This window comes from Saccostrea cucullata, unplaced genomic scaffold, assembly GCF_032062105.1.
Source record: "Saccostrea cucullata isolate Sc308-1 unplaced genomic scaffold, CSIRO_AGI_Scuc_v1 ctg13360, whole genome shotgun sequence".
Classification (NCBI taxonomy): domain Eukaryota; kingdom Metazoa; phylum Mollusca; class Bivalvia; order Ostreida; family Ostreidae; genus Saccostrea; species Saccostrea cuccullata.
The window spans coordinates 1-17,448 of record NW_026920484.1 but is presented as its reverse complement, the minus strand read 5'-3'; the positions used below and the strand labels follow the sequence as shown (position 1 = coordinate 17,448).

Genomic DNA, 17,448 nt, shown 5'->3' with positions numbered 1-17,448 from the left:
TTGAGTTTTGACGAAATGCTTTGAAATTTAAAACAAAGTTATTCATTAGGATATTCTACAATATGATTTAGAAAAAAAGTTCTTGAAATCACGTGGATGCACGTGTGCTGCAATCTGATTGGCTGAAACTTGAAATGGCTATAATTCCCTTGATTTTCAACCAAACAGGATGGGATTTAGAACATATATAGATATTAGGGCCTCCTACAAGATGGTATGGTCATCATGCACGTGCACGCACGTGCGTGCATTTGGAATGAGTGAAATTGAAAATACACTTGAATGAGTGATTTTTAATACTTTTGGACTAAATGCTTTCATATAAACTTTATTCTAATATATAGAAAATGTAGACAAGATGATATGATCATTAAGCACGTGCATTCACATGCGCACGCGTGGAATGCTAAAATTTGAATACAATTGGTATCCTTCTGGTAAAACGTTGTTAAAGTCAAAAATGCACCTGTCAGATGTTGTCTTATTTAATAAGGCTTACAGGGAATATGGCACCAATTGGAGTTGGGGAGCGTTTGGGGAACATCTGTAACGGTCCCCGTTACAATTAGCACTAGTTGTGATTTAAATTCAAGACACCTGGTTTAGATTTACCTATTCAAAGGTTATAGGGTAGATCCGGTTTTATAAATAAAATTGGCAGTAAACAGGAAATTGCTATAGTCTGTTTCTTCTTAAACATGTCCTGTGAAAAATGTTTGTTTGCACACCTTTCTGAAAGACTTTCAGGATTTTCAACAGAAATGGATGGCTTAAGAGGGGGGGGGGGGTGGTAAATAACAATTAATACATCTTATACTTAACAGCAAAAATTACAGCTCACTAGCAACCGAGATGCTTGTAAAAAATGTATAATATCATTTACACTGACAAACCTTTGTTTGCCTTATATGGCTATTGCTATTAATGCGCACAGAGGATCTTACCACGAGCAACGCCAAATACATGTTTACATGTTACTTCGAACACGTGGTTCAGGTCAATCTATGATCATATCAGTGGAGTGCAAAGTAAAAAAAAAAGATGTTCCTATGAATGAAACATTAGAAACTATTAATAATATCACTGGTGTTTTTAATTTGTTAATAACTATGAGAAAAATATGCTTAATAAAACGTATACGTAGTTCGTGTCAAGGTCACAACACCAGCAATTCAAGGATAAGGAAACCGAGCAGCTTCTCCTATGCGTTTAAATGGACAAAACATTTTTTTACATAACTATACATGTATACTCGTGATCACGTGTGTTGGCAAGGGAATCCACCTGGCAATTGTATTCACCGATAGTACAATAAAGGAATTTATCAAGCGTAAAATTCCTGTAGTATTCGTATAGTAACCCATAATGCAATTCTCATTCATCTGATTTGTCAGTTAAAGTCACATTGGTGCCCCATTTGCTAATCTGACGCTAAAAAATATAGTCCCGGTTCCCATGCAAAATATTTGTCTAAAAAGAAATTCTAATTCATGACAGCAGAAAATTGTATCATAGAAAAAAATTTAATAATTTAAACTTGAATGAATTCAAGAGAGATCGATTGAAGTACATTTCTACAGAATGATATTATAGGGTGGTGAAAACTAAAACACAACATAACTTTTCTGTTTACCATGTCTCCACGTGCTAGTCACTTCCTAGCCACATTTCCGTGAATAATTTACTCTATCTCGCTGAAGTCTCGCTAGCTCTCGCCAGACCCAATGTCAGAGCTACCCTGAACTCATCGGGTTTTATAATATGCAGAACACCGACAAATAAAAGGTTCCGAACACATTAGTAGGGGTGATGTTACGAACAGCTAATTCAATGCATGCAATTTAATGTAAATAGACCTATACAACCATAGTGCAAGATCGTAATTTGATTAAAATGGTATATTTGCTTGTTTGACTTCAACATCTATCACAAATGATCAACATCACTTTTCAACTTGACGAACCTTGACACCCTTTCTACAAAGAGACAGTAACTTTATATACATCTCTACTCTGAGTGCATTTTATTTTTCAGTAGCTCATTTAAATAATTTTATAGATCTTTGTCAGTTTTATTCAAGGGTTGAAACTTAATGGAATATTGGAAAAAGAAACGTATAATTTTTTTTTACCTCATTACAATCCCTGCATTGTTCTGGCATGTCATATAAAATTTCAAAGAACTTACAGAAAAATGTTCAAATTGCAAATTTTAGGGCACAATTTTGTCATACTACATGAGTGAATTAACGGAATTTTTTAGGATAAATGTTTGTATAAAAAGTTTTTCCCAGTCACAATTAGGTAGAGAAACGAAATTTTCGAGGTCGCATCGCATGGACATACATTTAATAAAGGAAATTTTTTAATCTCAATTCATATCTTAACCATACGATTCATCAAATTTTACAACTTAAGTTCATGATTGTACAAAGAGCAATATACTTTACGTTTTTTTCGAAGCAGATTTTTTTCTTTAAGGAAGTTAAGAGCCATTCTCTGTAATGACTTGAAATTTTATATAGGAGCTGTGGCACACATAGTCTCAGAATTTCTCCAAACTCTCTATGATAAAAGTCTTTGATACCCTTAACTAAAATCAGGCAAAAATTGGTTGCTATGTGTTATAGTTACCATGGCAACATGTCTAAAAGTTTAAAAAATGACATTTTTTACCATGTTTAGAGCCCCATAATTAACATTTGCGGCAAAGCAAACAATTGGCATTGACTGTTTCCAAAAGTTGAGGTCCTGTTGCCTCAAATGCATGATAAACAGGTTTGGTAAATCAACTATTACATACGTTACTATGGTAACAAATTATTAAAAAAGTAAAAAAAATATTCATTGAATTTTATAAAGTCATACACGTAAAAATAAAAAGCAATTATAGGATGAAATGTGATCAAATAATAGAGAAAAGACCCTTGAAACATATACCAAGAACAAATTATGATATTTCAGTTTGGTTGGCAATGGTTGCCAAGGTTTTTATACAACAGAGAGCCTTCAAATTTACACTCTGTATGTTTAAATCTGATCCTATCTTTTAAGAAAGCACATTTCCTCATAACTAATGATCAATTTTTAAAGATGTTGGTGTGGTCCTTATTTTCCCATTTAAAAAAATTTAGATCGGATTCTTTAAATAGAGCGTTGCTATGGAAATAAGCAGAAAAAATATGCTTAAAAATCTGAAAAATATTTTGTTACCTTGGATACGTACCCTCAAATGTAGATTCCCAAAACTTTTATGATTGATATTTATTAACAGCTGACCTGACTTTTAATTTTGACTATCATCCAATCTCTAACTGGATGCAAGAAGCTGGCACACAGGGTTTAATATTGATATAAAGTTCACAAAATCGAACATTTTCCCTTCTTGGTAACCATAGCAACAGTGTTGTTTTCTTCGTCAAGTTTTATCAATATATGATATTCAACTTCAGTTCTAACAGATAAGTACCATTCAAGCTGAGTCCTTTAATTTGTTTCTTGATTATATGGCAATTTGATTCTTAATGCAGCGAATAATAATTCACTTTTAAGCACTGGTACTTTGTTTCCATGGTAACACTGCAAAGTAGCAATTATACCCAATATTTCTTATGGTTTTGGTGTTGCAAGGTCCTAAGGATGTATATTTGCCAGTCTTAAATTTTCATGTTTTTCCTCAAGACAGTAGCATTAACCCAATCTTAGTTACTGGTTTTGCATGGTTACACTATGTTACCATGGCAACCATTAAAGTTATTTATAGAATAATATTGCTTATACTTATATACTTAAGGTCAAACATTTTCATTGTTTTTCTTAAGTCGTTGATTGAGTTTGAGCATGTAACACCTACCATTAGTGAATATGGAGTGTTTTTCAGCATATTTCAGCATTTTAAATGTATTCCAAATGTACCCTTGGTTACCACTTACTTAGAGATATATTCTAAACAGTTTCTTTACAGTATAAGTAACATCAAGGTGTCATGTTTTTGTGAGAATGGTTTGTTTGCTTTTTCTAGTTTTTATTCAGCCACAGTCAAGATTTAAAGTGGCTGAAAATCTCGATTTTTCAAACTTTTCCGGCTGTTGCCATAGCAACCGATACACTTAGCAACGAAATTTTGTTTGATATTTGTTTCTGGTGTCAAGTACTAAGCATGGGTGAAGTTTCATCAAAATCGGTGACCATGCGTGGCAACGAAGTTTAAGTGGTTACAGAGAATGGTTATTAATTCTTAATACGATAAGACAGTTTCTAATGATTTGCTGAATCTTGTTTTGTCATAAACTTAACATGTTCTATTTGTAAACAAAAACAAGAAACAAGCCTTGTTTACATTATGCAGAATTTAAGTTCTGTATCTCCGGAGTTTCTAAATCAACAAATAATGTTCACATTTTTACTCATCATTATATTGCATGCCTTAGTTTGCAATATTGTAAACATAATAATTGGCAAAAAATACAGTAGTTGCAATGTTGTCCATGCCCAATCAAAATAAGAATTTCTATAATTATGTATACTTCCTTGATTTTTAGCAATGATTTCAAATGTTTTCCTCCACTATTGTCTCCTTTCTTGTCCGTATGATTTCTGTTATAGGACGGATGCAGAAATTAAAGATACAAATCAAGATTTTTCTAATTTTTTCCATCTATTTAAATGATTTTATCGACACCATCTGTCTTTTTTTTTGGAATACGAGGAAATAGAAACTGTTATCCCAAGGGAATTGTTTCTTAATTTTTAACATTGAAACTTTTAACTTCTACACCTACTTATGATTAAAATGTACATTTATGTTGTCCTCTTTTTACAGAATTAATTTAATGTGAAAGTAATTAAAGCGTGATAACTATAAACACTGATCTGAAAATTGCTTCAAAATTATCTCTAGTTAGTAAAAAATGCGTGTGTATAAGTTGTGCTTCATTATCAAAATTGCGGAAGAATAAATTTGAGTGATTTTGATATGTGGAAAAAGATGCCTTTCACGCTGTAAAATTTTCTATTGATTTTAAAGTCTCAAAATAAAATGCATGAATATCGTAGATGAATTGATCGTTCAAAATCTATTAGGAAATCAAAATAAAAAATATTGGGATTGTGAACAGCATGATGGACATATCATGTATCATTACTTTGAAATACATTTATTTTGAGAGATAATTACCTTGCGTAGAACTGAAAGATCTCTTCTAAAGTTTGATATTTACACCATATTCTAAACTTGACAGTTTTTCTTAGACCCTTCTCATAGTTACACAAAAAAAAACCCAAATTGGTTCTTTTTGTTTATTTCACGGACCTTTATAGTTTATATGTCTGACCTTAACATGAAACAAATGACACTCACAACTAGTATATGAGTATACATGAGTGTATTGTAAGTGTTATGGTTATTTAAAATGATAAGTATAAGGAAACCAACAAATTTTGGATCAGAGACAGGAAAACAGGAAAGACATTTTAGCCATAAGGTGTACTACATATCTATACACAAACAAACCTCAATTATGTAAATAATTTCATTTATGTTTACAATGCTGTTTAATTTCTTATATATAAATGTAAGTAAGTAGATGTTCTATTTTATTGTTCAGACTTAATGTTTTGATTTTTCTCCACTTACTGGAATTCTCCAAGGCCTTGCAAGCGTCAGGTGCCATGTTATGTAATTTCCCCCAGTTCTTCAGTTTCGGCTGCTTGTTACGCAACTCCAATATTTTCCAAAGTCAAACCTTACCCTTTCGTAGACAATTAGCCAATCAGAGATGTCCATCATAATCACGTGTTTCGATGCTGTCTGTAACTGACCAGTCAGCGCTGGGTCATTCTCCCTTTATCGACGCTATCAATAACAGCAAAAAATTTGGCACAGTAAAAAACGGAAAGAATCTAACGTTTAATCCCTGAATTGTGCGTGTGTTGCAACGCATTTTTGGTGATTTTTTTGTGCATGCGCTTGACTATCTTTTAAGCTGGTTCTGGTTGGGGTATACATTATCTAAACAATGACCACAACCGCATCATTTTCAGAGGAAAAGGGGGACTGAAATTGAGTAAATGTGATTCACACTCCGAATTTTTTTATGTTTTGACACTAACCCGAATGTTGTGTACTTGCACTTGCACTTCAACTAAAGAAATGATCGGGCGTATCTTAATGCAGATTTTTTTTAAGTGAAAAAAATTTGATCATGTGTTTAACCTGTAAAACTTTGCAAAAAAAAAAATCTGCAAAATCATTTCTCTTTACAAAGTGCATGCCTCTCTCATCCAATTAAAAACTATGCATATTCATAGAAAAATGTAAATCGAAGTCCACTAATTTATTTAAAATGCAATGCATATATATTACATGTATAAAACTACTTCATTTTTAACCTCTGTTTTTTTTTTTTTTTGGGGGGGGGGGGGGGTTGGTAGTCATATTAAACAGCCTTATATTATGCTATTACTCATATTGATTCCCAAACATCCACGCAAGTCCTTAGGACTCTTGAGATTAATTTGTTTTCATAAGTACCACTTACATTTAACAAAACCGATTGGCAGATAGCTAACAAAGACAACATTAGTGCATTATATATAACCCTCTTGATGTAATATTTAGTAAAGTATACAAACTATCGATATGATTGTATTGACAAATATTTTCAAAAGCTGATGAGGGATATATTGTAATCCGTGTTTGATTTCTTGTTTAACTTACATGTATTTTATTGACACTTAATATTTGTTGCTTAAAATGAAATCTAATTAAATTTTCACTTGCTCAGTCAGATAATTATGGAAAAATCTCTATGGGATTGATGAAAAAAAATGAAATTTGAAAGAATAGTATTCAAGACTTTCGACTTTCCCATTAATTATACTCAAATTACCTGTTACTATGTTAATTGAAAATGCAAAATGCCGCTGTAAATCTTACTTTATGCATTATCAAAAATTTGTGTCTTTCCAAGCTTTTTAAATCCTTATGATGTGAGATCTAAGTCAGAAGTTGTTTTTTTTATATAAACATACAATAAATAACCTTAAAATATCTTGCACATAAGAGTCATATGGTGTAAGCGATTTTAAGGTATGAATCACTGTTCAAATAATAATATAACATAGTTACATTTATCATTTCCCCTTCTTTTTGTTTCATTTGGATACAAATATTGCACTTTTCGCTTACATACATGTATACAAAATCGATACTGTGTAAAAATTAAAAAAATCTGTAAAACTTTTAAAGAAAATTATCTGAAAAACCAATTCTCCTTTCAAAGATTAAGCTTCGCTTATCAAATATAGAATAATGTATATTCATAGAAAAAAATAGTTGAAGAACTGAAACCCTCTGCTTTGGAAATCGGACAGATAAAGCAGAAAGGCACAGATCCAAGCGTTGAAAAAAAATTAGATTTATGCAGACAATTGTTTTGTCGCTACTTCGAGTATTTTGTATGTAGTTTAAGCTTTCTCTGGCTTTTAAAATGGTACCCTATAATTATTCATATATTTAACTCTGTTTTGATACTTTATTTACCTTTTAAATGTCCGAAACAGTCCTGTAAATAGTTTTGTAATGTTGGTTTAAAATAGTTCTATTTGGAAGTCTGTTACCACAAACGACCTTTTGTAAGCGTTGAAACACATGTGAAAGGTACGTAAATTATCAAAAATTAAAATTAAATGTATGATTAATTATTAAATACAATCTTTAAATCTGGAGAGAGAATTAAATACAAGAAAAAAATACCCGAAGTTAGCAACAAAATAACGTACGCGTAAATCGAATGTTTTTATCCCGCTTGAATTTGTAGTTCTCTGCTTTATCTTTCCGAATTTTCTCAAGCAGAGAACTACAGTTCAGCAGCTATGAAAAATATGAATTGAAGTCCTCTTACTCATTTAAAAGGCAAAGCATAGATATTTTAAACTTACTTTATTTTTACCCCTGTTTTTGTAGTCAGATTAAACAGCCTTACATTGTGCTATTACTCATATAGATTCCCAAATATCCACGCAAATCCTCTGAACTCTTGATAAATGTTTTCATAAGTACCACTTACATTTAACAAAAACAGTTGGCAGAAAACTGACAAAGACAACATAAGTGCATGATATATAACCGTCTTGATGCGAAAGATACATACTTCCGATATGATTGTACTGAAATTGTTTCAATATATTTTAAATGTCTTACTTTGGTTTTAAAGTTAGTGTACACAGAAAATCACATAGTTGCGTTCAAACAACCATATGCACTTTATATAATTTCTATACCCAATTTATTTGGTTTTTAAGTTTTCCTTAAAAGATTACATTCAACCATTTGTTTTTGTCTTTGTTACGAATTCCCGTCATAATTTATTAAATCCTTTTTCAAGATTTTTTTTAAAAGCCCTTTTATGGTCTTCCGTAATTTCCCATCCTCTATTTTTCTTTATTCCTTATTGAAAATAAATGGTTTTGGTTTTTTCTTTAGGATGAAGACGTGAAGACCAGATATTTTACATGAACTTAAAGAAATGATAACGAAACCAATCTAAAGCTGGGTAAAATACACTGTCAAATATACTAGAACAGGGAGCAGTTTCATAGTGCCCCGTACTTGGAAAAGGAACAGTTGCTACATGTACCTATTTTTTTAAATAGATTCATTCCATTTGCTACAGTGGTTCGAAACCCGAGACCTTCCGATCAACTAACTGACCTACCGTGACCATTAAAAAGTTTTCGATGTAAATATCATAACTTCCTCATTTCAAACATGAAATTAAATCACATGACTATTTTAAATATTAAGAGGAATATATACTACTAACTTGCTTCTCTTCCTGGAAAATAATAATTTCTACACGATGGTGAGCACAGTTATGTTATTTCTTTATTGCCTACTTCCTTTTCTGTTTTATAGCGTGCATTTTGTTTATCCCCAAGCAATTTATGACGATGAAAGTAAGTTCCAGGAACCATTTACAAAGACTTTGAAATCATCAGTATGTACAGAGAACGTGCATAAATGTGGAATGCGATTACATCAAAGCCAAGTTTTGCAAGAAAAAATGTCAAAGGAATTATCAGAATATAAATCCAAACTAATGGAACTGAAAGTTGTACAAAAAGGTAAATTGTATTATGTTTTCTTTATAGAATTATAAAAAAAAATACTTATGCCCAAATTTGAAAACTGCATGCATGAATGAAACATTTTAGGACAATGAGAAAATGATTTGATTCTACACATTAATATACTTAGTTTTCTCTCGATTTCCTTCAAGGTTTCTTTCTTGGACTGTGCAGGATCTGTGTAGGAACCTAAAACATTTGGTTTTCGAAGACTTGGAACTGTGTCCTTTTTATTATGATTGCGGCCAAAAAAATTCTCATCTTCAACGCTGTCCAGCTCCTCAAATGTTTTCTGACATAAACATGAGGTGTCAAGAACCAACCACTGTTAACTGTGGCTCTAGGGCTATACCAGACGGATGTAAGTAAAATGAGCAAAATTGGCTTAAGCAATATGTGTATGAAAAGATATAAAAATGTGATAAGCCATGACCTTGTTTTCATTTCTTTTCCCACTTTTTCATAGACAACAATAATAACAATAAATACGAAGAGTTTTTCTTCTTTCTTTCATATAAAGATATGTGCGACTTTGAAACGACTGCTGAGCCCGATTGCTTTCTGGAGAATTCAAAATCTGACATATTTGATTGGACAAGGAAAACGGTAATAAGTTATTTAAACAGACACATCTACTGGTAATATTTTGTAATATTGAATATTCTAAATATTATCTTATAAATATAATCTAAGACTTGTTACTTATACAGAGAAAAATGACACAAAACTCAAAATAGAATTTATATGTATTCATTGTGGTGAGTATTGGCCGTGGCACAATACAAAATTGTGGGACGCCATTTCAATTGGGCGTACCCATCAAATTCAAACATCAGCAATGTTTGTTTCTTTTTTCTAACCGTCCCGGGTTAACCGCGAATGGTCTGCATACATACAAACTGTTCAAATCAATCAATCAATCAATCATTCAATCAATCAATAAGTCATATCTCAAATTTTAAATATCAAGCATATCAACTTCTTTTATCAAATCTTGTATATCATATATCATTAATATCTCAAACTTCATAGATCAAACATCTCAAACTTCAAATATCAACATTTTTCATATTTCAAACCTGCACGATGTAATACAGTTCTAAAGTATATATTACTGTCAACAAGAGTAAGCTTATTAGCTTAGTTTACACTAGCATTAGCATTTCAACAAGGTGACAGTTTATTACAAGTTTCACACAAACATTCAGTTATCAGTTGACTTGGTGTGCGCAGACGCTTCACACTAATGACTTCTCCTTGAAAAAGTGCCATGACGGTTTCTTTTAGTTCAAAATATCAATCCTATGATCGACTATATGCTACCAATTTGATTTTGTAAACGATAGAAAGTTTCACAATTTGCAACACTATTCGGTACGCTTATTGCACAGAGACACTTTAGCGCATGTTTAGCACAATCCTTAAGGCTGGCAATGGACTTGATGTGGGCATCATGTGGTAGATTCTTCACTTGAACTTCTGCTTAGACAGCACCAGGATATTTTTTTATGGGTATAAGGTTTTCATCTCGGCAAGCAGATCAAAGCTGTTTCACTGCAAAATAAAGCAAAAAACCAGCAGCAGAATATCATTCTTTACTTAGAGAAAATGGAACATTCTAAATAAAAAAGGTAGTGGGAGGGCGGGTTTTTAAAGTTACAAAACAACATTTCATGTATTTTATTGCACGCAACTGTTATGCGTCTTTACCTTCGAAAGGTTCAAGAGAAAGGAATGTGAAGATCAAACCCGACCTTTTATATACTACACTTGATGTGACAACCAAACCCGACCCTTAAAAGCCAACGTTCAAATAACAAATACTTGGGACCTATAAACTAGTTTATAGGTTCCTTCAAATATACTTTTCTCATAAAGGCCATTGAGCAGTGAGGGATCTTTATCGTGCCAACGACTGCCGCTGACACGGGGCCTCGGTTTTTAAGGTCTCATCCGAAGGACCCCCCAACTTTCAATTCAGAAGGGCCGAACGCATGGCGAAGGAACAGTTGCTACCCATTTTAACGACTAGGTCAGTCGCAGCCGAGATACGAACTCACGACCTCCCGATCACGGAGCGAGCGCTCTACCGACTGAGCTACCTTGAACGGTGATGCTATTATGAGTATTTGTGTTAAACTCAGAAATTTATAAAACATAAGCTTAACTATTTCTAAATATAATTGCTGATTACGATTCACATACAAGTATAGAAAATCACCAATGTTTTTATAGCTGGATTACATTTTTAACATCAGGGGTTGTTGGAATTATTTTTTGATAATTGAACACATAAATAATTTTTTGCACTAATTTTGAAATGATTGTTTACAATTTGTTTTAAGATGTCATTTGATAAAATAAAAACAAAACATTTTTTTATTTACATGTAGTAAAATAGTTGACATTTTGTGATCACAATAAATTATTTAAATTGATGAATCTCCCTATAAACCTTTGTTGCTTTATTTCATTTGACTTTGAACAATGTAAGTTCAAATGCAAAATGAAAACTAGAGTCCATATTATTGCAAGCACAAGCGTAACTATATTTTCCAGAACTAACTCCATGGAAATACCGTAAAATAGATGAAAGATCGAGTGCATTTTGGAAGCATTCTAAACTATAGATTTTATTTAATTCGTGAGCGAAAAATGGGTTCCTGTTTTATTTTGTGCTGATCCTTTACAGTGAGTACACAACTTGCAGTCTACCTCCCGATAACGGAGTTACAACCAATTTTGCAAGCTAATGTTATAGGCCGTTCTAAGGTGTCCAAGTGTTCTTGTTACGTTCCTCTCCTCGGCCGATAAAAACTATATTTTTTTCTTTTTATTCCTGTTCATATTGCTTTTCTATTCTACTTGAAGCGCTCATTATTTGGCACATTGTGTTGAATGATCGATTAATTGTATGTTTTGAAACGTCCCACTCGAAAATTTTTCACTCATATGGAGACGCCAACATTTGCCGGTAGAGAGCTGCAAATTTTGTGCTATACTCGGCATTTAGGGTCATTGAGCAGGGAGGGATAATTTTCGTGCCAGCACCTACTGCGGCACGGTACCTTGGTTTATACGGTCTATCCGAAGGATCGGTCTCTATGTCCCACCGTGGGATTCGAACCCGCGACGTAAGGATAAACTCCTTACTGGTCGACTCTAGAGCAGATGCTCTAACCACTGATCCACGCGGCGACGTTTCAGAAAGAAGCATGCTCCTGGGGTTTACTGTGTGCCAAAATTTTTTATTTCTTGTCTTGTTATGAATTTCCTGAACACCTTAAAGACTCCTCTATAGTTTAAGGTTGTAACTAACTTTTCACTGTAAACTAAAATTCAGCAACATACTTCTTAAGGCCGGTGCAAGGACGAATAATGAAACCCACAGAATAATAACTGTTGGTCATTTTAACAGGTCGATTAATGACCCCCGGTCATTATTCAACAGCGAAAAATCATCCTCGGCCATTATTCGACGTCGAATAAATATTAACCCCTTTTCCTTGTAGAAAAAGTGCTTCCACCTTAAAAAAGTCGAAGCCGAGCACAATGAGAGAATCGGATAAACATAAGTTGGGAGGTCAACATTACCGCTACATTGCCAAAAATGTCAACTCATTGCCGCTACATTTTGTCAGATTTTCGACCGATCATTACCACTACATTTTTCCGGCAAAAAACAATTCATTACCGCTACATACTGAATCAGCCAAAAATAACTCATTTCCGCTACATATCGATTTAGCCAGGTATAGTTCGGTTTACATGAGTTCTAATCAACAGAATTCACTCACTATATTCTAGGGTTGGGACGATATATCGAGATATCGATATATCGTGATACATGTGAGGACGATACGCATATCGATACATATGAAGAAATATTGTCCCCCAAAATCTTACTTCTATTTTTCTTTGTTTATTTAACATTTTGGGTTAAATATAGAAAGTAAATAAGTTAAATATAAATATAGATGTGAAAAAATAATAATTTACACCACTTGAGTAAAATATTTTTGTTTTACAAAACATAAACAACTATTTTGAAATTATTCTTTATTGCAAAGAAATAATTTGTTTATTTTAATGCAAAAACAGATTTTATAAGCAATTAAACATATCGTGATACATATCGTATCGTGGCTCAAATATCGTGATACGTATCGATATAGAAAAAGTTGTATCGTCCCAGCCCTACTATATTCCCCGTTCCATTTTTCACCTCAATTTAACAGATTAAACCTAACCACATATTTCGGAATACATGTAGTAATATCTAATCAGAATGAGTACATATATATAAATTTAATTATTTAGTGTCATCTGAACATTATGGCCACCATTGAGAAGTTTGTTACAAATCGAGGGAATGCTGGCTTACTTATCGATTTTTTATAAATTTAGAAAAAAATAAGACTTTCAAAAACTCAAAATTGTGGAGATGCGTTGAAAAGAGTTGCATAAGCAGCTGCAAAACAGGCCTCAACGATTTATTTGTAAACCCCATCCTGTTCAAAGTCCTACTTTCACCTCCCCATGGTGAGCAGTAGGAAGGGGTCTTATGCACCTGGTACATGTATAGGTTGTACTGTACATGCATAAGTGGCTGGCTAACGAAAGAGGCAATGTAGCGGTAATGTATACTTTTTTATGTAGCGGTAACGTAAGGTTTTTTGTAGTGGTAATGACTATGTAGTGGTAATGAAAATTTTGAAAATGTAGCGGTAATGATACGCACCCATATGATTAATGATTAATGCTTAGTGATAAATACTATTTATATACATAAACTTTGATGATTTTTAACAAAGGGGGGTTTCACCATTTACCAGTAAGAGAGAATGACCTTGCTAGGAATAATTTTTGAAAATGCTACCAGTTTATATAATAATTAAATGAACACTTTCTGACATTCTAGTTGGACGTTGACAAGAGCTTGGAGCCTCAGGGACCATTTGACCTCATTCTTCACAAGTGTACCCTACTGATGGTAGATGCAGAGGATGGGGATGTACAATCACTGAAAGCCATCAACAACATCAAGGTGAAGGGACAATCAAAGTAAATATAGCAGTATCAAATACATATGTAAAAGTGAAAAAAATGAAATTATTCAGTGTCCAATTTATCTTCTACCCTCAAAAGACAATATCTAAACAAGGCCATGTTCTGCAAAACGGAGGATCCCCCCCGCAAAGTGCATATCTATAAATAAAACAACATCTGCCATCATTCCTGATGCAAATTACTCCACTTCCATAGCATAAACTTACTTGCAAACACACACACAATTACATAACTAAAATCCCTCCAACTGCATTGCGAGGGAATAATTAGTAAATTACCCTAGATAGGTAATCATTTTGTACCTGGTAATATAAAATTAAATACAGCGCTGTAGTTGAATGAAGTATAAGAAGTTCAGGACAACTTATAAATAAAAGTCAGTACTCCAGAGGTGAACCTTGTTTATGGTCAAAGTTAAATTCTCATAAAATGTACTTTATACAAAATCAAACAACGGGGTATATATGATTTCAGTTGCCATGTACATCTAATTCAGTGTGGAAATAAGGAATGTAGATACTAGTGGAAGTATAATATTACTGCAAGAAAGTAAAACAATGTCATACAGATTAAGATCAGAAGCTTGAGTATGTCAGATAAACCAAGGGCTGTGTCAATGACTTGTTTACTAATATCATTCAACTTTGAACTGACGTATTATGTCTATGAATCACTATTGACTGTCTGGTATTTTGTATATCTACCGGTACTTAAGTAGATAGCAAAAAGTATGTTGAGAAAGAAGACGTTACATACACCCATGTTTAAAAAAAACAATCTTGCTAATGTATTTGTATGTAAAATGGTTAAAATGATTTATTATGTATGATAACAAATATGCCTTTAATAAAATGAAATTCTTGTATATATATGTGTTGATGTTTATATTCCAATCCATCTTTTGCACTTTCTTGCTATCAGAACTCCTTCATTTTGAGTGATGGCCAAACAATTCTTTTTTCAACGTATGGCCATGCCAGTTAGAAGATGTGCATTAAGGTTTTGGAATGTTGATATTGGCTCTAGGAATATCAAGGGCCTCAAGAGTGTGTGGCATCTGTGGCCAAAAATTTAAATTTGTTTTCTATGGTTACATTGAAATGAATACAAACATATACCCGTTATAATTCACATGTAGTTTAAAATGCAGATTAAGTCTAATTTTTAAAATGCTTTTTATCATGCCCCTGTAAACGACGTTTTGGTGGTATATAGTTTAGGCCCTGTCCGTCTGTCTATCTGACTGTTTGTCCACAAAAACTTAAACCTTGCCCATAACTTTTGACTGGTTGGGACTCTGGCTTTCATATTTCACTGTTGTATTCCTTGTGACAGGACCTTTCTTTGGGTACAACCAAATTTGACGTCTTGACCTTGGAGTTTGACACACTTTTACACCAAAATTCCAAACTTTTACCTTGGTCATAACTCTTTACATATGTATTCTTTATGACAAAACCTTCAATGGGATACCAACAACTTTGACCTTTTGACCTTGAAGATTGACCTACTTTAAAAAACTGTAACCTTGGCCATAACTTTTTGAACAGTAAGGGCTAGGGCTTTCATACTTCACATTCAGTATGTAATCCTTGTGACAAGAATTGTTGATACCAACAACTTTGACCATTTGACCTTGAGCTTTGAGTTTGACCTCGGAATAACTTTCTAACAGTTGGTGCTAGGACTTTCATACTTCACATGTGTATTCTTTATGACAAGACCTTTCAAGACTAAGGGAGATTTTTTTTTTTTTTTCTGATACTACTGCACATTGAATATGAAAAAAACCATCTTATCAAACTTTCAAAACGATCCAAAAACAAAGAACGGTTGCAATATCAATTTTTCATCCCAACCGCTATCAAAATTATTTGAAAAAGTTTAAGTAAATCTGTACATGTGTGTCACTATCCTTTCATAGCCTTAAGTTTCTTTCTTTTGTGCACGTGATTTTTGATAATTAATATTACTTTCTTTCTTTACTGTCCTGATTATAGTGTACATAAAATGAAAAGTGAGTTAAGCAAGTTCTAAAAAGCTGCTGTATATTTTTTTCAGAGAGATTGTACTGCCTTTACTTGTTTTATCATATGCATGGATCTCATGTTGGAAATCTTACAATCAAAACTAAAGAAATATTTAATAATCCTGTTGTCTTAAAACAATTATCTGGTGAGCAAGGAAATAAGTGGAAAAAGATGAGCAGTCTTAATGTCCGTTTGAATGGATATACCAAGGTAAAAACAAATTTATGTCAACACTAATGTTCTTTGATATTATTTGTTTTCTCTAGGATTCTTACTTTTGTTGCTTTCTAGGTATGGAGATTCCAACGAACCCCCCCCCCCACACACACACACACAAATATTAAGATTCATATAACAACTGAACACTCGAATCCCCACGAATCAAAATTACTTTTTAACCACGAAAAGTTGTTCCCATGAAAACAAATGATTTTACAGTAAATAAAATTCATTTAATCATGCTGCTTTTTCAAATCGAATTTTTTCCTTAATTGTATCTAGAAAAATGATAATGCATATCGAAGATAAGAATAAATCCCTGCGGTATCTAATCTATTTTAAAGAATTTTTAAATATTTTAAACATTCAATAGCTTTAAGAGATCTTCTGTTTTCTTTTTTCTGTTAGAGCTACATATTTATTATCATGTATTATTTTACAGATTTTGATTGAAGCTACGAGGGGGAGTAGCTATGAGGGAGATATTTCTATTGACCTGGTTATGCTTTTGCCTCGGAAGGTTAGTGGTCAAAGAGCAAACAATTTCAGCAGTTTAATTACCAGTATTTTTCAAAACAATGTTAAATAGATGATTTTAAATGAAATTTATAAGGGAGAATTGGATTGATTCTGTCGATGGTGATATTTTTATGCATTATAATCTACGATCATAGGGAAGTTTTTTTTATTTATAACACTTCACCTGTACCAGTTAATTGTCGAGTTGTTGATTAAGAATTTAAAGCAATGAAGATTGTGTGGCTAAAGCGGCTAATAAGCAAGAATACTATGATAAAAAAAAATAATAAATCATGTTTAAGCAAATAATATTTTGACTTTAAATATCTTCTAAAGACTTGCAGCACAAATATTTAAGACCTTAAAAAACTAATAATTTTTTTTTGTGAAGTCATATGTAACTGTAATGAATGTACACAAAAAGAAAGGGCGTTATAGTAAATTTGATCACGTACCGACTTTATGTAATACCCCATTGAAAC

At 32.7% G+C, this 17,448-nt stretch overlaps 1 long non-coding RNA gene across 1 annotated transcript; it reads left to right on the top strand.

The window, feature by feature from the left end:
- Positions 1 to 9,285: 9,285 nt before the first annotated feature.
- Positions 9,286 to 17,058, top strand: LOC134249544 (uncharacterized). Its single transcript, XR_009988307.1, has 4 exons — positions 9,286 to 9,489; positions 9,649 to 9,734; positions 16,260 to 16,438; positions 16,890 to 17,058. It is a non-coding gene; the product is annotated as an uncharacterized LOC134249544 (long non-coding RNA).
- The last annotated feature ends 390 nt before the right edge of the window (positions 17,059 to 17,448 follow it).